Source organism: Zootermopsis nevadensis, unplaced genomic scaffold, assembly GCF_977971745.1.
Source record: "Zootermopsis nevadensis isolate Lab colony 2312 unplaced genomic scaffold, Znev_1.0 Znev_ptg000002l, whole genome shotgun sequence".
NCBI lineage: Eukaryota > Metazoa > Arthropoda > Insecta > Blattodea > Termopsidae > Zootermopsis > Zootermopsis nevadensis.
In genome coordinates, this window is record NW_028259134.1 from 23,717,665 (window position 1) to 23,739,928 (window position 22,264).

Genomic DNA, 22,264 nt, shown 5'->3' on the forward strand with positions numbered 1-22,264 from the left:
AAGTTGAGAAGAATCTGCAGGCAAACGTAGATTCATTTAAGATGATAACGGAACAGAGAAACCTGGGCTAATATGTGTGGAAGATGACACGCCGGCTTTCTGAAGCGCCCAAAATGAGCCAGCAGCTTGGGTGAAATTCGGTGTGACTCAGTTCCGTTCGTGGTTCTTCTCAGGATTATTTAAAATAATCTTTAATCCCAACGAAACTCATAACGAAACAGTGTGTCTCGGTCTTGAGCTGGTCTCCGAAACGTCGTCTAGTGCCTCAAGATTAAACTTGAGATGGCTCGTGTTGCTTTGCCTTATCACCAGGCGGCAGTTCAAGTGCGTGCGTGCAAGTCGCTTTATTTATGTTCACAACTCAGGCGATGTTATTAATCTCACCCAAGGGAGTCTGCAGGAACAGATCTCGGACCAGACCATTCTCGTGCCAACACTAAATAAACGCGAATAAGCGAGAAAAGATTCACAACAAATGCGTTCTCTTTGTGTAACAATTTGAAAACTTTGCAAATGTGCTAGAATTTTATTACATGAACAGTACGTCCATTTATTTATGTATTTATTTATTTTTAGGAGGATTGATGAACGTCGGAGAGGCAGCTCAGCTAGAAAGTGCGTCTTCTCCAATCTCACCATGAGGTAAGGTCAAAGTTTAAAGCCTCTCGTTGCACTGTGAGAAGCAAACGCCAGACCATCCATCACTGCAAGCTGAGCGTAATATCGCGAATGCCTAGTCCGTGAGGGTGGTTCCTCTCACGTTTCCGATAAACAAAAACGCAGCTCTCGTTTCGCCGCGGAAAATAGGTGGACGGTTCCTCGAAAGTCGTTCGCTGCTCGCTTCCGTGCTACATGCCCCGCCCACCTCTTCATCGTGATGCGATTTGATCTGTCTCGTGTCTCTTTGTGACGAGCCACCCGCGCCTTGGACGTTGAGACGAACCCACATTGTTTCGACGTTTCGGCGTGGAGTGAATGGTCAGCAGTTAGGAAGGAGCTGACCGTTCGGTCTCCTCCAAGTGCCGCGGTTGAGAATGCGTGGAGCCGTGCCTCCACTCCCAGTTTCAGACACGCGTCCGATCGAAACATAACGCGCGTGTTTGTTACGGACTAACAGACACGTGCAAGTCGGTATGACGATACTTTCAGAACCCTGGGAATTCATCTCTGTCTGTTATTCCGACCAGCAGCGTCGTCCACTCTTGTAATTAGCCCTTTTAAGCGCTGTGGGAGCCACGTACCAGCCAATTTTGCATTCCGTGCAATTTTCACGATGAACTGCGTTAAAGTTAATCTTTGCAATGGTGAAGTTCGGTGTTTTCTTTGAGGTACGGACTGAACTATTTAAGCCTCGGCTTCGAACGCCACAAGATCGGAAAGTAAGGCTGAAACTTGCTTCAAGCTATACAGGTTAGGCAACTTACTCATATTGCACTTTTATTTCTTTGTATGTTGTTGCGTTGCTGAGTTTTTGTACGCTCGGGTCTGCCTGTGTTGACTGTGTTTCTTGTTTCTAGACGTGATTTTATTCTTTTCTGTAACGACAATAAATATAGTTAAAATTAACTTTTAATTCTTAGGGTGTTACTGCCAACTTTCTATTAAGTTACAAAAAAATATTCGAAAAGTCCTCGACTCTCTTGAGCTGCGTGCTCCTGTGGCTGACCTGCTTTGCGAGCTAATCTGCATGTTGTAGCGCTAACACGTGGAGGTGACGCCATGTATTGGCTTTTGATTATCGCTCGTTTGCAGTTTTTGTTGAACTGATGTGACGCGAAACTTCGCGAAAGGGGATAGAATATTTTGTTTGGTAGAAATATCAACTTAAACATTACAATATGATTTCACACAGGTAGAATACACAGGTGATACTTTGTAATTCTTTAACATTTTGTGATGTTAATAATTTAAATTATTTTTAAAAATTATTACAAGTTTCTTAAAACCTCAGCGGAACAACCCGTAGCTTGATATGCGCATGATTTGGTTCGTGTGCAAATAGTCTGATGATGGCTGAGTCGAAACATGTCGCTCGAAGTGCTGCAAAATGTCTGTAAATAATTTTAAAGAGTAAAAGTTTGTGCAGGCCGGTGATATCAGTGGTCACGCGTCGCTATGCTTCAAAAGAATTTGTATTTTGTGTCGCGTCTGCAGCAGATTTCGATTACGCTAATTTGTGTCAGCATTTCCAGTTTGGCTGACACATACTGGCACTTTCGAAGGACGGTGAAAAGTCAGGCGTTCGATGTCGATGCAGTAGTTACCTGCAGCTTTAACTAGGCGTCACATTTGGCTCTGTATTCACGATTTGGTCACCCGCCAGTGGGCCTTCTGTCACTCCAGTATTTCAGAGCCTATGCTAATTTATAGGCTATTATGAAGACAGACGCCCATTTGTTGAATTTTCATTACGCTGGAGGAGAGTGTGGATGTAAGATCAGTTTGCACAAAGGCAGGCAAGTAAGAGCTCATCAAAGCTTTTGTAATGCTAATGGAAAACTATTGATGTGGCAGTTGATTTATGATCACATAATCGCTATTGTGACTGATGATTCAGCATTCAGTGAGCTTTGGTGCCTGCAATTTGTTATCTGGTTCATACGTTAAATTGATGGTTAAAATTTACGTAACTTCTTATCACACAGAAATATTTCTCGTGATAATCACACAGCGTTCTCCGAACAGAATTCCACTTCCCCCCCTGTTTCTCGTTTTGTGTCTCCTGTGCGTGTTCTTTCCTGCATTTATAATTTTACATTTATTTTACATGGGAGCGCGACATTGCGCCTTACAACCGATAAACCCAGACGTGTGTATCGATAAATTTGTTGAAACTCAGGCTTTAGAATGGTGATGTTGATAATGAAGATATGAATTGGAAATGTGTACTCTTCGGAGTACACTGACAGACAGATGTGGGCGTGCCGATGAGGTGTTAATTGCTCAGCCTAGACCGTTTGCAACATGTAAAAATCGATTCATTTTTTGAGCAAAATCGACTCTGATCCAGGATCCCCCTTGTCTGCCGCTGGAATGCTCATGAAGGTAGTTTGGGAACAACTGGGTCTATGTGGAAGTGTCCCCAGAAAAAAAAAATACGTCAGGACGTGTGAAGGCGGTAGCTACACGTTCCGGAATCGCATTGTTCGTGTGATGAATTTGCGCTCACCTGCGATTTCTAGCGTCAAATGAAGATGGCGCAAACACGCGACAGCGCTGATAAGGAAGCGCTTCTTGTGATTGGTTAAGAGGAATGTTCAAAGGTTAACGGCGCTGCAGATAAGAGTCTGGAAGGATTTGTAACGATAACATTGGCAGCAGTTGCACAGTTTCGTTAAATCTGACATAGGCCGTGTGCTCGCAAGCGAATTTGATATCTGCACATTTTTTTTTACAAACCTTCCACTGTACAAAAGCGAGGTAAGTGGAATATAAAAATCGAATCTCGACGCGTTCCGTAAATCTGATTTGAAAAACTTGTCTCCAACTGCATCAGCCTTCATAGTAGTGCTCGTTTTAGTGTTCGGCGCCACAGCTCAGCGCCAAGTGCATAAGACAGAAAGGCATTTGGAGCATTTTGTGTTGAGGAATCTGAGTTTTGAGGCGGAGGTTAGGAGCCACTCGCAAATCCTAGGCTCTGCTGCTCGCCTCGCGTGTAATAACTGTCGTCATGACAGAAGGCGAAGTTCAGCAACTCCAGAACGAGTTCCCATCACTTGCTGCAGGGCGAGTGTTAGCAGTCTCTTGCCCCCGAGTAAAAGCGCTCATGGTCTTTTGGCTCGGTGAGGCGCTACGGCAGGTCCGAGGCTCGGTGTCCGTCCCTCAAGGAACTCGAGACTTGTCGAATTTTGCCTACGTTTTCAAATTCTTCTGCCAGTTTCGGAATGCAAGGCTTATGGGACGAGTCTGTAATCTGTCTCGCGTCAATTGTGACGTTTCTGATGCCCCATTCGAAGCCGAAGCTCGTCTAAATATTATTTCAAAATTCAGTCCGCACCTCAAAGAAAACACAACACTTCGCCGTTGCGAAGATCAACTGGTTAACGCAGTTTGAGGAAATAATCGCCGATTACGTAGAGATGGAAGGGTGTGATTGCTGAAGCCTGTGGTGTATATACTTACCATTAACCTTTAAAGTATCGACAACGAACGCTCCTGCTTCGAGGTCGGGACGTCCCAGGCTCTGACATCTGTCCAAGGTTGTTTGCTTAGTTCCTTCAGGAAAACGTTTCGATAGGCCACGGCTGCTTTCTTTCCGATCCACCACTTGCAGAGCAGTCCTAGGAAACGTCTGAAGTTGTCACTGTTTCAGCTTTTCAGGATGCGAGGGGCAACTGAACTCGTTTCTTGTTCATCCATAGATTTGAAACGAGGTCCTGCACGTATGGCTCCAAATCGTCTTAAGTAAGAGTCCACCAGCCTTGTTTTGTCATCTCGTCGGCCCGCGCCTCTGTTTGTTTGTTTGTTGGCGCGACATTGTCCCTTGCGTCAGCTGCCTTAGTTTTTAATAATTATTTGTGGCAGAGTTTAAAAATTCCTTAATTGTGTTAATCGTTTCTAATTCGGTAGTCGTGAATGTTTGTCACCTCTGCTGGCTACATTATTTTTTCTGTACGAACGCGTTAAAAATATTACACACGTGAAATGAAAGGTGCGTCGTGGTCTGAATACTAATTCGAGCGTCCTTTATAACTGGGCCTGATTTTGCGTGCCGTAACGTGGAAAGGCGAGATAAGCGCTTAAATGTCTGGCCGCTTTTACCCTCTCGGTGAATCTCATTCATGGAGCGATGTGCAAACATTTCTGTCTTGTTTAACGGCACACTTTGCCTTCGCACTGGCCCCGTGAAAAATCAGCAAACAGCGATTCATGCACTGAGCTTCGAGGCAGACAGACACTGGGGAAAAACTGACCGATCGTGCCCTAGTAAGGCGGTCTTAGTAACAGGTCCATATAAGGCGTTCACATTCCACTGTCACAAGCCACGAAAGGAGCATGAGATGAAAACGCGCTTCTTCGCGACCACTGGGCTTCCTTCCCTTGAAATTGAAGTGGAAAGAACGAAAAATGGAGACTTATTTTAAGGCTCTAGGAATTATACGTAGGTTTGGTCGCACTTCATAATATAAAAAACACTCGCTCCTTGTTCTTCTCCCTTCCAAGAACGACCAATCACAGCGTTTGATGTCAGCTCTCGTTTTTCGGTCAGAACTTTGGATATTTCTCTTTTGAAGACGAGTCATTAAAATGTCAGTGAAAATCGAAGGTAAACAAACAAACAAACAAACCGTTCGAACGTTTCGTATTGCGGTCTTCTGGGTCGTGACTCCGTGCAGGCGGTTGCAGACGTTTCGGAGGAAAAAGTTGCTATCATCTTTGGGGTAGACTTTGACCCTGATCCCCGTAGAAGACTGCACGGAGTCAACCCAGAAGATGAAGACTTGAAGTCCTGCTGTCGCGTAAACCTCGGATCTTGCATTGGGCGCGTCCCTCGTTGTTTCCGAGTGCTGGTAGTTGCTCACCTGTCTAAGAGCCTAAGGTCTTCTTGAAATGGGTGTGGGTCGGACAGAGACTTTGCCGAGACACACGCAGAAGTTGCTCGGACCAGAAATGGATCGGGTTTTTCAACAAATTATCTCGTTGGTATCGTGAAAGGTTTAACAATTGTTCTGGTCAGAGTTAAGCGGACGCATGCGCAGTTATAACGAAGCTAATGGAAGCTTTCGTTCCTCACACAAAACGTGACTAAAAACAAAAGAAATTCCACGAGCGCTCTGAGGAGGTCGTTACAGCAACTCATGGCAACCTTCTCTCGTTCAGACGCTGACATACTAAAATCTTACCTCGAGTCCCTCTCCGAAATTGAAGTCAAGCTTTTGTAACCTTAAGTCGACTCTTTCCCACGCACCTTAACAGCGTTTCGTAATCTCGTAGTCCCACAGAGGGGAGGACGAGATTTGGTCTCAACACAAAGAGAAAACAAATCAAAATGGAATTGATGATGGAACGAGCGAAAGCATTACAAATTAAAATATGGAGGAAGAACGAATTTGGTGAGACGATAAAAAGGAAGGAATCTTGAAGGTGGACCGAACGGTGAAGAAAATGAAGATCGTGATGAAACGGGGAGGGAGAGAAGGCGATGACGAATAGGAGGTAAAGGAGGAAGGTAATGAGATTAAGGCAGTGAAGTACTCGTGGTGATGATTAAAATGATGATTCTTGTAAGTTCGCTAATAATGACGACGAAGACAAATGTTGGTATCATCCAAAATGCGAAATTAAACACGCGACGTCGTGTGACGTCATCGTGATTAACTCTGTTGAAAATGGGCGATGTCTTTAGAAAGACGCCCAGTCGCGGGCTCCATTTTCGGTCGGGAAGGAGACTTCTGGGTGTGGGTGTGTGGGTCTTCCTCCACGTAAATGAGAATAGTATCTTCTACCTTCCCTCCCGTCCCTGTGCGCAGCTCATACAGAACAGACGTTTCTGATTTTCTGACTTTACCGACGTTTCAGAGGCCCTTCCTGCCTCCATCATCAGGGCCTGTTCGCCTGATGTTTTAATCAGTCAGCTGTTGGACTAGTGTGGCTTACCTCAACCTCTTCCTTCCATATCTTTCCTATTCGACGTAATAATTCCACCCTCTCCAGTTGATAAAGCGACGTTAAGTAAGGCGTGGGTCGATTCTCATCTTTGTACGGCCGTCCTTCGCATCTGAATGAACTGCGAATAACTTGCTCTTGAAACAACGTTGTTAAACCAGCAAAGTTAGAGCGGCCGTTAGCACACTCTTGCTTGGAGCCGACCCAGGGTCCTGCCGTGTTCTCTCCCGCGAGGAAGGCGAACGAGCACAGAACGGGTTCATCGGCCCAGAGGCTGGTGACCCACCAGCTAGCCTGCGGCCATCCCACCTTGTGCGCAGTAGCTATTTCTGTGGACATCAAGACGTCACTTACATAACAATCCTCTGATTCCCACAAAGGACTCGCTCCCAAATGGAACCGGTGGTCTGACCTTTAGAGAATAAAGAATAAATAAAATGGCAGGAATCTCGGAGTCGTCCGGGTAAATGAGGAAGTTCGGATGTTTGATGGCGACTGCTGAAGTATAAATTCAAAGCGTAAACGCTGAGTTAATTTATGGGGCGAGCACAAAAATGCCACAAGAACAAGACTGAAGTTATGTAAAGCGACGAGAACTAAGTGTATTTTTATGTCTCGCGGTCCAAGCCGTTAACCTAACTACCGCTGTTGAATTCGACGACGACGACGAGGCTCGGTCTTCCACGTACCGGGCGTTCTGAAGAAGCCTTCCGAGGCCGACGTCAGTTGCTACACGTCTCTGCTGCAACTGGTAATCTGTGTTACCACGAGTCTCAGTACGCAGCATCGTGGTTCTGTCGTTAAAAATCGATTGTTTTTTGTTCTCAGAAAGTCGACTGCTTTCGGATGTGTTCTGTGACGAATACAAACCATGTGTCGTGGCTGGTAGAAGGTTCAATTGAATTTAGGGGCGAGAAGCTCAGTCCTTGAAGATTGACTTCTTTAATTCAGTTTCTCATACCAACTCTTCCAGTCGACGTACTGATTTTCAATAATCGCGTGAATATATTAGGTAGGATAGCTCCGATTGAAAGACGAGGCAAAACTGGCGAGGGATTTTTGAATGCAATGGAACAGGAATTTATTGTTCGAACAAGACGTGTTTTCCATCTTGCATTAACATCCATTAATCATTGTTTAAAGTGAGACAACATTACACGTATGTATGCATTACAGAACAGGTGAATGTTGTGTGGCATTTACCTGCAAATTATTGTTCTCTTTTAATTTGCCCTTCGGCGCTACGGACGATGGAGAATACAGTTTAATCGGCTCTGAATTACGATGCGCGGTGCATCGAGTTAGGTTGTCGGCAGAACAAATTCCGCTGCTGTTCTCCGGAGAAACACAGTCACGTGCCTGCTTGTTACAGAGGACTGTTTTACCGTGTTCTGCCCCGAAGCATTGTGGGTTTAACGTCTGTTTTGTTCGTAAACGCCTCCTCTCGACCCTTCACTTTTTGACGCAAAACAGACTGCGGGGCGCGGCCATCTTCCTTTTTTCTTTTTTTTTCCAATTTTCATTCGTCTTTCTTTCTTTTGATCTCATTTTCTACCTTTCTTTCTTACGCGCTGTCTCCCACCCCTTTCCCCGTTTCCGAGATTTCGTACAAACTCACAGTCCCCTCAGTTCGAACTACACGTCCAGCCCATCATGCAGTCCTCGTCGCGTCTTCTTACTTAGGAGCACGTGTTTGTCCTAGAACGAGAAACCTGTCGGAATTCCCGAGTCGAGAATTGAACACGGGACCTTCGGAATACAAGAGATCCGCGGGGGCGCAAACCCGACGCCCGGTGTGTGATGTGGGGCTTGGACACGGGGTTGAGCCCGTGTCGTGACGTGGACGTGGACCGTTGTTGCGTGAGCCCTTCTCTCTCTCTCTCTCTCTCTGACAGAGTTGTTACTTTCGCATCGCCGTGGTGATAATCACAGCAGATGAAAGGGCATGGTGTGATGATTACCCCATGTACATCGGACTGGGAGGACGGTAACCCCACCCCCCACCCCCGGCCGGGACAGTCAGTTTCGGGAGGCGAGAGGGGAGAAACCAGTTGGAGCTTAATCTCGGATCTGATACATTTGGCTCCTGATTGGCCCCGGGCTGTTTCGGCCTCTCGCGACACCCCTGAGATGACAGGAACAGTGGAACAAGGAACTCTTGCCAGATTGTACCAGGCCGCGAAGCACAGGGCCTTCTTTTTTGAAGGTTTCTTGGTCCATTTGGTAGGACTCCTTGGATCGGACGTCGCAGCCACTGCGACTGGTGTTTCGTTAAATGCTCGTGGTAACGAGAAGCGTCTTGCTTTTAGAAATTAGAGTTTGACTTAGGCTCTGTGGAAATTTGAGCCTGCGACCCCCACCCCCTCCGCCCCCATCATCACCACAACCACTGGGTAGGTCCCTGGGTGGGCCTCAGAAGAAGTTAATCTGTGGGCAATGTTGAAACAGTCGTGTTTGTCTTATTTGATGTAGCCAGCGCCGAAGAAGGTCGCGTACGTCGTTCTTGCTCTTAGGTAGGCTGGTCCAGAGGACAGCACTGTCGCCTGCATTCGCTGGTTAGGAATGGAGAACTGACGACTGAGAAATTACAGGCCACGGTCTCCGTTAAAACGCAATCGCAATTAACGGCCGCGCAGTCTTAGTTCGACGAGTCGCCACGGGTGTCGTTTCTGACACGAATAAATTCTTGAACCCAGCATTTAACACTTCAGCCATGCATATTTAATACGTAAATACAAGAAATACGAGACGCTCTGTTTAAAGTCATTCAACAAAAACCACATCGCATAGAAAAGCTTGTCGTTGCTTGGCTGACCAGGAAGTTCTGGAACACGAAGGTTCGCCAGTTTAATCCTCTCATCAGTCGCCCAGGTCCCTCTTTTGATTCGCTGTTCCTCGAGATATTTTCATAGCAATCACGTCTTGCGGCTTCCTGATCAAACTCTGAATGCATCTCATGTATCCACCATACATTCGTCATTACGCGTTTTTCTCGAGCCTCCTGTCACTTCATCCGTATTCTCCAAAGCACCCTCTTCACAGACGCCATCAATGTAAGAGACCAGTTTTCGCACCGATACAGAACAGCGGGTAAAGATAATATTTAAATCGTGAGGCTTCTGCTGACAGCCTCAATGGGAAATTCCGCTCGCTGCCTGCGCCGTTCGCTGTGCGCAAAGCTTTTGAGGCCGTAATTAAATATCCTGTTCCCTAGTCGTAATAATTGGACTGTCAGGTCGACACAGTAACGGTACAACACTCTGGGTTGGAGGGAGAGGCTTCAGGAACCTGTTGACACAAGTGCAAACGCGTACTCTCTGGAGTACACTGACGTTCCAGAGGTGCTCTGCGTATTTTAAGCCTAAAGCTCTGCTTCTGTTCATTGCATCGCAATGGACGCCGTGTAATTTTAAATTTGCTGCTTTCGTTGTGGAGTTCTTCAGCATTATCAAGTTTTCAAGTGTTTTAAAATCCACTTTGATTGATTTACACTGTACAGAACTCAGCGTCTTCTGAATAAGTAATTTGACGTTGATCGAAACACGCGCTGTTGTAAAGCAGCGAGAAGTTATTGCACCTTTCGTGCGCATGCGCCGCTCACACATGTCACACGTTCAGTACGGAATTCTATGGAAAAGATTATCAGTAAGAATTTGACGTTCCTTCAAGGAAGTGCGAAGTTCTTGGAGTTGATGACAGTTGTTTTCTGCTTTGTTCTGTCTGGGCGACACTGCCTGACTAAGATTCCCGAGGTTCGATTCTTGCCTTAGGTCGTGATGCTTCAAACGTAGCAATAACCTCTGTGGAGGCAGGGTCCTTGAGAAGCTGATAGTCGCTGAGCTAGTCATTGATACCGAATATCCACTGGACTTGTCTTGAGCCAAATGAATTCAGCCCTTGCCATATTACTTAAATTTCATTTTAATATTATCTCAGGTCTGTCACGTGGTCTCTTTCCCTCGGGATTCTCATATAAAAGGTTGTTTGGATATAAATTTGTGCTGAAATTTGTTAAAAACGGTTCATTGGCGAGGAGAAAGATGAGTTAATAGTGGATGAACTGACGATTATGCAAAGGAAGTCTCAGCGACGCTGGAAATAAAATAGTAGCGAGAGGGGTTGAAACGTGAAGGGTGGCCTCCGCTTTGCAACGACGGGCTCGTGTCAGTGAGTAGCGAACACAGAAATGCGAGACGCGTCTCCTGCATCCGAGTTTGTGTCACTCCGATGCGCGGACCTTGAGTTCGAGTGCGTGGTAAAGAACGCCTATGACCACGCATCTTTCGAGTCCTTTTGTCCTTCTGGAAAATGGGTGGAAGTAGGTGTTCAGGACACAAACGTCTCGTCCTTTTTAAGTGCTGGATCATTAAGCAAATGTAGCCTCCAAATATTGACAGAGGCAGTCAGTCGGGCAGGGCTCTGTGCACCTGCCTCTCTCTCTCTCTCTCTGTGTGTACACAAACTCTTTGCCACGTGAAGTTCGTTCCTTACGTAATGCCTGAACCAACACAGCATCCATGGTCCATTCATCAGCCACAGCGAAACGGCACGAAGTCTCCACTGCTCTGTTTCCACATCAGCGTTCTTCAAACTCCGCCTTTTTGTTTTTAGTTGGTTCCATGTTCCCTTATTGCACGCAGCAAAGTCAACTTTTTCTCCTCTTTGTCAGGTACGAAGTAAATTAAACCTGTTCGACAACTGTTGGTTGGTTCAGTGAAATTCCTCCTCTACAGAGACTCGAATCCTGGACTGCAGCAGGGGTGCTAACCTCAGCGTTCGGTTTTGTAGTTGGACCGGCGTCTTTAAATAACTAAAGAGCCGATGGAACCCGAGTAGATACTGACCGACGTTTCAGAGGAGCGTACTGCCTCTATCTTCAGGGCTCGAGTATCGCGCTTCGATTCTAGCCTGGATTACTAACGATACGTGCTGAGGTGTTTTGTGATCTGGACAGTCTCTGCAACACTTGTCTTGACACGCACGAGATAACTCGCTTAGAAGCACTTTTCTGGTCGCATTGAGACGTGCACTAAAAGAAACGTCTTGGCTTTCGAACGACATTGTGTATGCGTCGTAGCAGTCGCACGCACGCACGCAAACTGCTTTCTCCTACGCGTGGGTTAGCCAATGTTTTTGAGTCGTGTTCCATTTTCATATGAAGCTGCTGTACTCCTACGGACGCAAGAAACTGTCTTGGAGGCAGAAATCTGTGTTTAAATTATTGCCTGCGGACAGCCACCTGCGTCAGGCCGCGCTCCTTGCTACAGTGGCACAAGTAACATCGCTTCTGCCTCCTAATATCTTTGCGTGGGGCGGAGGAAAAGCTCCACTGATTCTTGCCTGCAGGCAATTACCCTGCTGAAGTGTGCGTGCTCATCGTCATCGATGGTTTGGCGAGGAATGTTCATTTGACATTGCTACATGAAGGAAGGGGGAAGTGTCTTGAAAAAGTCTTTTTCCCTGTGATTAGTTGGAACTCCTGAAGGGGCTGACCACTCCCACAATGTCTGCGTTGATGGGAGGACAATTTTAAACCGAATCTGAGGGACTTGGGTCGGAGGGTGCGGGTTGGATTAATCTGGCACACGATAGGAACCGGTGGCGGCTTTTGTGAACAAGGTAATGAACTTGGGTGTCCTGTACAGATGTGGGAGTTTCTTTCATAGCTGAGTGCTGCTTTCTCTAGGGCTTTGCTGTATGGTGTCAGTTAGTTAGTTAGTTAGTTAGTTAGTCTGAAGTTTCTGTCACCCGATAATCAGTGTTGTGTGGGCTTGCCTCAGTCCTGTTAGAATTCGGTGTGGGCCTCCTGGCATTGTACGCCGAGCCTTGTATAAACAGGTGTTTTAGACCGCGGATCGTGGTACAAATATCTCCTCCGGTCAATTGCGACCGTGTTTCGTCTCAGCATTGTTAGCTGGCTTTTACAACAGACACGTAACAATGCAGTGTAAGGTTTCCTTTAGACGAGGTGGCCATGAAACCAGAGTCAATATTGTGTTAGAAGTTGCCTTCAAAATACGTGGCAGGCTTCTTCCTGGTACATCGGAATAAGAAGAAGCCTCTTTTGAAACGGTGTTATAAAATATGCAAACAAAGGCACAACAGCTTTTACTCATGAGCTAAAAACGTTTATAGGCTGTGTCTGGTAAACGTAGTGTTTGAAATGGAAGTCGTTTTGAAATTGTTTAACATAAATTCCATGTCGTTGTTTAAATTGGTTGCGTACAATTATTTCCAGAGGTGGTTATGAACTTAAAGCGTTGCCTGTAAAATTCAGGAAAAATTATATCCTCTTTATGTAATTATCTTTGTATTGAAGACTCAGTTAAGTGTATCTTATTCTCATGACAAAATTACCCTATTCAGTTACCTGAAGCTGTTGTTACGAAACACGAGTTTACAGCAGGAACATAATCGAATCACCAATGATCTTCGAGTGTTGTGTCGAACCCCGATACATCCGCTCGCTTCTCCACGGGTCGGGCCGCGCCCCCCCAAAGCCATTAAGCCGTCGCAACGCCACTGCAACACCCTGGAGGTGTTAACGGTATTTTTTTTAAACTTTGTTCTTCTTGGGGATTCCCCGTCCAGCAATTGGAGCGGGACAAAACCGCGCGCAGAGTGCCCGAGCTTCACCACAGTGAAATGCATTCACAGATTTCGGCCAACTTCCTGTCCGTGCGATGAAATCACGCTGTGCACGGTGTGACGTTAAACACTTTTTCGCTCTTGGTCTTATATGGCGAGTAGCGCGGGTTTGTGTGTGTGGGAGGGGGCGGCGATGAGGAAAATCCTACCTACACCCATTCACAATGAGGTTCAATGCTTGTGTACTGAAGAAAACACCAGTGCAGAAACGTGAGGTTTGAGGATTCCGCGAGGTGTAACGAAAAATATTATTTTACTCTTGCAGAGTTACTATGTCCGGATGACGCCTGTTAGCCGCTTACATTTGTGAATGAAATTCGTACGCTTGTGCAAAGTTGTTTTAATAGTTCGTGGGTAGCAAACAACAGTGGATGACCCACACTGCGTTCCTTGAAGCGTTTTTCATCTAACAAGATACTACACTTCATTATACTCGTGCAGAATATTTTTCAGGGCGCTGAAGAGGTCCTGGGAGGAAGGACGGACAGTCGGTGTTCATGCACGTATTAAATTATCGCTTATGCATGGCGCCATTTCATTTGGTTACGAGGCCAGTAACAAATGAATGACGCAGCGACAGCTCAGTCTGAGTGCATCTGCCTTGAGAGCTAATTACGTGGTGCAAAGGCACACACGTAAATTGGCTGTCGATAAACAAATGTGTTTACAAGAGTTGGGTCTCCGTCGCTCTGATGTCTTCGTACGAGGAATCTCTGAAATTAGGAACGCGGTGTTAATACGAGCGGCAAACTCAGGTTTTGCAAAAAAAAAAAACCCAGCTGGATTTGATCGTGTGAATTGTCGATCTCTGTAGATCTGAGAATTGAGTAATGTTTGATCACCGAAATTGGTTTCTGTGGATGTCAAAACGCAGCAATGCCGGTCGAGATAGAAACGTTACTTGCAAGTTTTCGATGACGGAATGATTGATTTATGGCTCGGTTTCATAGGACGATGACTGTGTCCACATTCAATTGTCGTATGTCCGTGGACTGCCTTCATCCTCCCGTATTGTTCGCCGTAATAATATTTGGCGAAGAGTCGCCTGCAAGCATTGAAGGAATCTGTCAACATCTGAAACCGGACTTCGTCTCAGCTGTGGGCGCCTGCATATTAACTGCGTTCCTCCTGAAGAAACGTCCGCGCGTGTCCGGTCGTTTGTCGTCTCGTTGCGTAACTTACTTTTTTATCTTCCGGGGGATTGCACGTTTTGCTTTTATTTCTGGGCTCAGACCCGATAAATAGTCGCCAATTTGCATGCCAATGAAGCTGCAGGTAGTTAAGGGTTGTCCAGTTTGCGTTTTGTGAACAGCAGCAAAACGTGATCGGCAGCGAGGTATAACTCAATGTTCTGTGTTATTTTGGCGCTAGTCTGAGTAACCAGGGTGGGGCATCAGCTGAAGTCATGGATGACGTATTCTCAGTGTTCGGAGCTCTCGTTTTTGGCGGCCGTCCACGTTTGATCACCCCTGATGAGCGTTTTTAAGCAGACGCGAGATTCTTATGAATGAAGTTTGTTCTCCGACTCCGTTCGTGTCCGGACGTGCGCAGTGACTTTTAACTTAATTGGCTGATCACTTTTGATGCGTTGCATAATCGCCGGTGCTGGGCGAGAGTTTCCTTTGCTCGTCGTCCGTCTTGCGGGCTTTTGGTTGCACACCCTTGGGGAAGAGGCCGCTCAGTAGACCTGGACGCAGATGGTAGGATAATCTTAAAATGAATCGTACTGACAAAGGTTTGGATTCATCTGGCTCAGGATAGTGACCGGGGCGGGGTATTTTGATTTGTACACGGTGACGGAACGTCTGGCACTGTAAAAGGCGGGGATTTCTTCACTAGCTGAGCTACTGTCAGCTTCTGAACACGAACCCTGCTACGTGGAGTGAGCGTCGCTGGTTGTACGGGTGGAGATTTGCGTCTGCAGTAAATAAACCTCGTAGGCAACTAGACGTGACAGACTCGTAAAGAACACCCTTGCAAAACACGTGCAGAAGGCTTCCTTCCTGCCATTCTCGCAACAGAGCGCGTGTGTCGTGGCCGATCTGACGGTGATACAACTGAAAAATCGATCACGGTCACCGAATAGCATTTTTAATCTTGTGTAAAGGTATTTTATTTTATTAAAAAAGTGAACACTGCGATGGATTAAAATGGATTAATTGAAGTAATTTCACAGCCGAGTATGACGAACCCCAATTTCCAGCAGGTCACGTGTTTGTTGTAAAATTACCAGCCGCTGATTAAGCTGTTTTTGTGCGTTCAATGAAGTCGCCGGCCGAACAACGAATATTGAAAGGTTCGTAATTTATTTTCAGATTTTCCGCAGACGTTGTCTGATTACGCGAATTAACGACGTAAACAGTAACGAGGGCTTTGTTTCTGGGCAGAAATGGGCCCTTCGTGGTGTTCGCGCTTACTTCCTCTACGGAGCAGTGGAGCTGATAGTTGAGTAGCTGGTTTACAGACCGCATTCTCTTATGCGACTTCAAAGTTTATTACCACGGTGCTCATAGAAATCTGCTTTTGACACGTGTCATGAGCCAGCTGAGTCCACTCGACACTCTCGCTCTGAGCTCTTGAAATGTCCGTTTTAGTAATAAAGGAAATGTGTTTCTGGTGCATTTGCATTAGCGGAAGCCGAACTTCTCTTCGATCGAATCTTGTTCGTGTCAGAAAGACCCCTACTACTCATGCAAACAGCAATTTTCCTTGGATTTTTTTAAAAGTTCAGCATTTCTAAATTTCGATCCGTCTTCAGAACATTCGAAATTAAGACGAGACAGGACATCGCAGGCAAATAAGCACAACTCGAAGTGACATCTGTATTTTGTTACGAATTACCAATTGTATTAAAGTAATATAATGGCGAACCGCTCTAATTAATCGCAGTATGTCTTGTTACTAGACTTAAGACATCAACTTACAGGTGTTTGGACGGCGCATCGTCTCGGCTAACAGCACAAGGAGACTTATAAGGAGTCCGAAGGGCAGTAAACTGAATGCCGAGGACCTCAAACCTTTGCCACGTTCAGCGATTCTTAGGTTAGCTTCCTGTGTTGGCCGGCGTTTACCAAAACGACACAGAATCAACAGTGCGTATTGGAAATTCGAGTTGTTGCGTGAACTATGCGTATAATTGTGCGTGATAAACCATGGAATGACGAGGAAAGGCGTCGTTCAATGATCGCCTTGTGAACTGGATTATTGGATCTTAATGCTAGTTCGTTGAGTTGTTTCACGATGCTTACTTAATTCGTAACTTTGTTAAACTTTACCGTCTGTTCCCCGCGTCTCAGTTGCACTGTGTGCCCTCCCGTAACTTTTTACCTTTGAACTTCTGTTCGTACTGTCGTGATTGCCACACGTAATTAATTTGTGTTTAGTGTTCTTCGTAACCACCAAATTGAACCCTGTGTTGTCACATTCCAAGTTTCCACCTTTCTGGGAAAGTTGGTAGTTGATCAGCTGCTCAAAATGTTTCGTTCTGTCATGGATCGCGACGCCCCCCCCCCCTTCCTACGTGGACATGTCGTCAGGCGTGTGACGGACGTAAGTCACTTCCGCTTTGATCGATGGTTGAGTCACGTGTTCAAGCCCCTGAATTTCCGTGAAAGCGAAGGATAACCGCGTTTAACTCTCTCGAGTGGGGATGAAGAAGGCCGGAGGTTAAAGCTGGCCGCTCGCCTGCAGCCGTATCCACGGTCCCGTGTGTAGGATTCAGCAGGTGTTGTTTCTTGTGGCTTTCAACTGCGGCACCTGTTGAGTTTTCGACCTCTGACCGGCCCTTCAACAGCTCAATTAGCCCGCACGTCACTCGTGATGACACGCGCAAAGTGTTTGCCCCAGGCACCGAATTGAATAGAATTTCGGAAGCCCCAACTTCATCATTTTAAGAGGGGTCTTTGAGCTCTTACTGGACTGACCGTGAGGACCAGGAGACAGGTGGACGTCGCTCTTCGCGATCTGATTCTGATGTGCTTATAACTCGCGTTGCGTCTGTGTGTAGAACATGGTCCGACCTTTGGTTAACCCTGAAGACGGATGCTGTACTGTTCGCCCGAAACTGTGTAACTCCTTGAACACATGACGCGACGAAGCGCCGAAGTTGTGCTTCGACGCAGGCAAAATTAGCCTGCGAAACGTCGGTTGACCAGCCTCGTAGTGCGTTGAGTGGACCACGCTCAAATAAAGGAATCTCGGCAATTAAGACTCCATGAGCGCCCTGGGGCATCGGCCCACTTGTAGCCGTGCGTTTGTGACACGGCCGTCAGTAGCAGAATCTTTTCAGAGGGCGATAAAGTGGCGACGTCCTTCCACCGGGTGACCGAGCTCTTGAATACGTGGGCGAAGAGACGACGCCTCCCTCCAGAGCTCCGAAGTGTCGCATCGTCTGACAAAAGGCAGCTACACCTATGGACAAGATCCGGTTTGTGAGGACAGGGTTATGACGTCAGACAGACGGCAATGTCCCACGCCTCTTCCGTAGAAGCATTTGTCAGTGGAAAATAAATTGTCCGTGGTCTGCTAACAAGAACAGAAACCTCACTTCCGGAAATAATCCGGAAATGTTTTCCGTCGAAGTGTGCGGAAGGGGACACGGGGGGCGGTGTTAATTAAGTGTCGAAACGTCGCATCGACTTGCTTTCGTGACTAAATGTCGAGTTCATTAACAGGGACAGATGAATTAATTAGTGCGGGCTGATGCTGTAACCAATTGGCACACCGAAATGTTTAAATTCAGATTTCATGTAAACTGACTCTGCGCTGTTTTGAATAACGAGACACGTGGGAGGACCATGAAGTTATTTTGGGGACTTTTTGGCTCAGGATAGGACCGGAAACTGGGCCCTGTGGTGCAGGATTCGGTACCATCAGACCGTGTGACCTGTCACGTGACGAAGACACAGTCAGTTTGCTACTAAATTAGACAGATCGCTCGTTTGGGAATTCAAATGAAGAGTGTGGGTGTGTTTGCATGTAGGTGACACACGAGCGTAGGCTGGTGCCTGAACTGCGAACGAAACGTATGAATACGCTTGGTCTACGAACGTAATTCTGCTACTTTCCGGTCCAGTTCGTTTGGACGAATGGTTCAGACGTTTGTCGTGCAACCTCCGTAGTTAAACTGCACGATTAATGTTGGACTAAGCTGGCAGTTGCTGGGACTGTGCCATTCGCTTCAAACTCCTCTGCGAGACGCGCGGACCTAAGAAATCATTTCGGTTTCTTTTATCAATATGGCGTAACGCGTCCTTGTGTTTATTTCGCTAGCTCATGAGAAGGGAGAAAGGGAACTCAGTTCCCCGGAACGCAGTGAAGGAATTTCGTCACGCCATTTTATTAAATTAATAGCGACGCCTCGCAACATCCACCAGACTGTGTTTTGTGTAATTACGTGAACAATAAGAGCTGAAGAAATCGAACTGTGAAGTTGTTCCGTGAGTAATTGTCTCAATTCTAGGAACGTCATATCTCTTTGGTCCATCTGTGTTACTCGCCTGTTCGTTTCGATTGAAAAGTGAGCCCGTAATGGGAAGGTGCCATGACCGAAACTGCTAAATGGACTTTGATTGAATGTGATACTGGGGGGGGGGTAATTTTATAGTCTGTCGCCCCCTCCCCCTTGTGATCGCGAATGTCGCAGGGCGATCATTAACTATTGGGTTTGGGGCAGGCGTCGTGTCTGAAACATGTTTGACGACGTACAAATTATGGTCGTCTCGTTTGTGACGCGAACACCTGCACTGAAGGCGGAGTCGTCGATGCGTCTACAGCCTAAAGACCACGGCGGACGTTTTCTGTGCTGGTGCGCATTTCGTGATCCGACACGAAAAAGAGAGAGGGAGAGAACATTAACAAAGAACCGATTTCTTTCAATAAGCTCCGCGTACGTTTCCACTCTGCTGAATTCTGCGATGCTTGCAAAAATCTGTCAGGTCTGTTCCTTTTCTGGTCGGATGCTGTTCGCGTTCTGATTTCCCACGCTGCTACAAGTCGTGCGTCTGTTCACGATTTCCACGGTTATTTTATTACGCATGAGGAGAGACCAAGATAAATACGAGTAATCTTCTTGCGGCGAGCGGCGAGCGGCGAGCGGCTGGCAGCGAATGAGGCTTACAATTGTTCAGCAGAAAGAACACATGATTCGCTCTCAGACAAAGTTTGCTCTGGGCTCTTCTCTTGGCAGTTCTGCGAGTGAACGCAAGCGACAGCCTAATGCATTCTTCGCGTTCCTCGTATGATCGTCGGGGGTGTTAAAAGATCGAGACATGTAGCTTGCCTCCGAAACGTCGGAAATGAGCTCCTGTCATATGCAAATAGGACGACGCCGATGAGGCTTCGTTTCCCTGGCAACAGAATTCCTCGCCTCGCCGTCCGTTGCGTTAAGCCGTCTTCCGCTGAGTGAAACAATCTCAATAAATGACCTCGTACGACCCCGCGCTGGACAAACTTCTGCCTCGCGCAGGCATGAGTCACCCATCCACGGCTTGTCCAGTAGCCGGAGGGCGCTCCGGGCTCCAGCCGCCAGGTAATTAATCCAGCGCATTGGTTCCCAGCAACAGTGAACTAAGCACAGACAAACCGCGCTCTGTAGTGGAGGGCCTGACTCTTTATAGATCACAGTGGTCTTCGATGACATTCACAAGTCTGCATTCACGATCATTTCTTAAGCAGAACTGACCTCTTGATTGATATTCGTGGTTTTTGTTTGAGGTCTATTATTTCAACGACGGGCGAAAATTCGCGTGTGTGGAAAGTCAAATTTTCCTGTCGAGGAGCTGAGAAAAACCTTGGACAACCCTCAGTCAGGAAATTGGAGATTAGAAATGGATCCCGTTTTCTTTTAAAACGGCTTCGCGGCGGTGTAAATTGTCGTCATTTAACAGCTGGCCGTGCATGATGGATGCATGAGTCTCGCCGACTGACTGACTCTAGTTGTGTTCTTATCTGGCGCAACTTGTCATCACAAGGCTGATGCATTGGCGGCTTCGTATTTTGCAGATAACGACCCTTCCCCCCCCCCTTCCCCACACGTGACACCGCGATTCGGAGAAGTACAGGATGATCGAGAAGTCACGCAACCCATTTGCCAAAGAAAGCCTTTGATGAAGCCCGATTGGAGAGTTCTGTGTCGCCAGACGGGATAGTGCCGATTGGTTCGGCAAAGAATAATCGGGAAATGTATCCTTAAACTCTCTCTGGCAAGTTTCGTAAGAACGAGGCGTGACTTTTCGATAATTCGTAGACGTTGGTGGCGCGCGGTTGAGTTCGCGGATTATCTGAAGGACAGAACAGGGGCCGAATAGTGAGAGGTGATGGATTGGATCTGGAGATGAGATTAGGCAGTGTGACGGCGCTGTTCGCCATAGGTTACGCTGGCATTTAGAATGTCCTGGGGCGTGATGCATATCTGCTCGTGGAAAAGTGTGTCATAACCTGCTCAAGGTAGAAATTTAATGGCTCCTTCAGAACGGGATTGCGGGTTGCCGTTTCTGGTGGGCCGCGAGATCAACCTCGGATTATCTTTTCTTCGCTCTCTTCCTTGTTCTTTGTTTTTCCACGTGAATGCCGAATAGTCACGGGGATAGGACACGGTCGCCTCCTTCCCCAATCGCCATGCATGACGGGTTGCAGTTCGCCTCTTTCTCAGGTGCAGGAGTCACAGTTCCAGTATTTTACTCAGGCCCTCAGGGATGTCTGCTGGGTCGATGTGCCTCTGGTGACAGCTGCCGGAGTATCGTAGCTCTGAAATAAATAAATAAATAAATAGCCCGTTTGTCTCTCCGTCCGTCCGCACTCTTCCAGAGCCGCATCATCATCTTTCAGGGGATTCAAGTCGAAAAACTGCGATATAAACGGTGCTATATTATAATGAACACGACAATTTCTTACAGTTTTAATTGTCATTGGTTTGGTGAGCATGGTCACCCCTGGGCAAGGCTCCACCTGTCAAATCCCTAGCCACGACTTTCACAAAAGACCCTAATTGATTCGCGGCGCGGCGTTGGTGCGCTCAGCGCAATGCGTGGACAGAATCTCTTTGTTTGCGTCTGTAACACAGAATCTCGTCGGCCATTTACTAAGTGACATTGGTTTTACAGTTGCTTTTGTTGATTCCTTCTGAGTTTCGTTAATTCATTAATTACGCTGCAGTCGGTCTGTCTGTTGCCTCGTTCCGGTCTGGAGCCCACCAGTTGCCGAGGCAAGGTTCAGGGGGGCTGTAATAACGGTGACTGCTTAGAGGTGAAAGTTCGTCTGTTCGTCGCACAGGCACTGAAGTCACCGACCCTCAAAATGTGGAACTGATCGCAGAATTTACTGCAGTCGTGGGCATGTGACCCTGAAGGGTGGACGCCAGTGCCTTAAGACACGCCAGGGGTTCTTTTTCTTGTCAATCTGTCACTGCTGAATTTTATTGTCATGAGCCGACGATATTCTCAGCCTTCGTTCTCTTAACTGATACGGAGTAGATAATTTCTGCCGCCGATCTCCAGTCTGATAGCAAAGCCGCGACTTTCTCTCACAGATCGTCGCAAGTGAATCTGCGTGGGCGGCCACTTGGCCACCTCATTGTTTCGCTTATCTGCTCGCCTGTCTCTCTCTCTCTCTCTCTCTCTCTCGTTTCACTTTGGTGCTCAAAACGCGACCAGCGAGCCGCCTGAACTTCGCTGAAATGTTTTCATGGGACAGGAATGTGAAACTCTGGACAAAATAAGTTTCACGCCCTTTTAACAGCGACGTTTCTCATTTCTTTTTAACCAAGACGCTCGTCAGCGCGTTCCGTTTTCGCGGTCGGCACCGAAATCTGTCACCTGTCAGTTCAACGACGTGTCTGATTCGGGTTCATAAAATTAATCACAAATGGCGTGTCGCAGGTAAACGGGGCTGATTGACAACTACGAATTCTGTTTGAAGCGTTTTTCGATATGGGGAATATTTAACGATGAACGACAGGAATGAATAAGCGATGCAGCGCGTTGGATGAATTTGGCCGAAGTCAAATTGCGGT

General features: G+C 46.9%; 1 protein-coding gene across 2 annotated transcripts in view; it reads left to right on the forward strand.

Annotated features, from left to right (window-relative positions):
- rols (zinc-RING finger and ankyrin repeat domain-containing protein rolling pebbles) overlaps positions 1–22,264 on the forward strand; it is an 83,404-nt gene that overhangs the window by 21,856 nt on the left and 39,284 nt on the right. For both annotated transcript variants that reach the window (XM_022076058.2, XM_022076059.2), the window contains exon 2: positions 577–642. The gene's annotated coding sequence lies outside the window, so the exon portion shown is untranslated. The remainder of the gene's footprint in view (positions 1–576; positions 643–22,264) is intronic.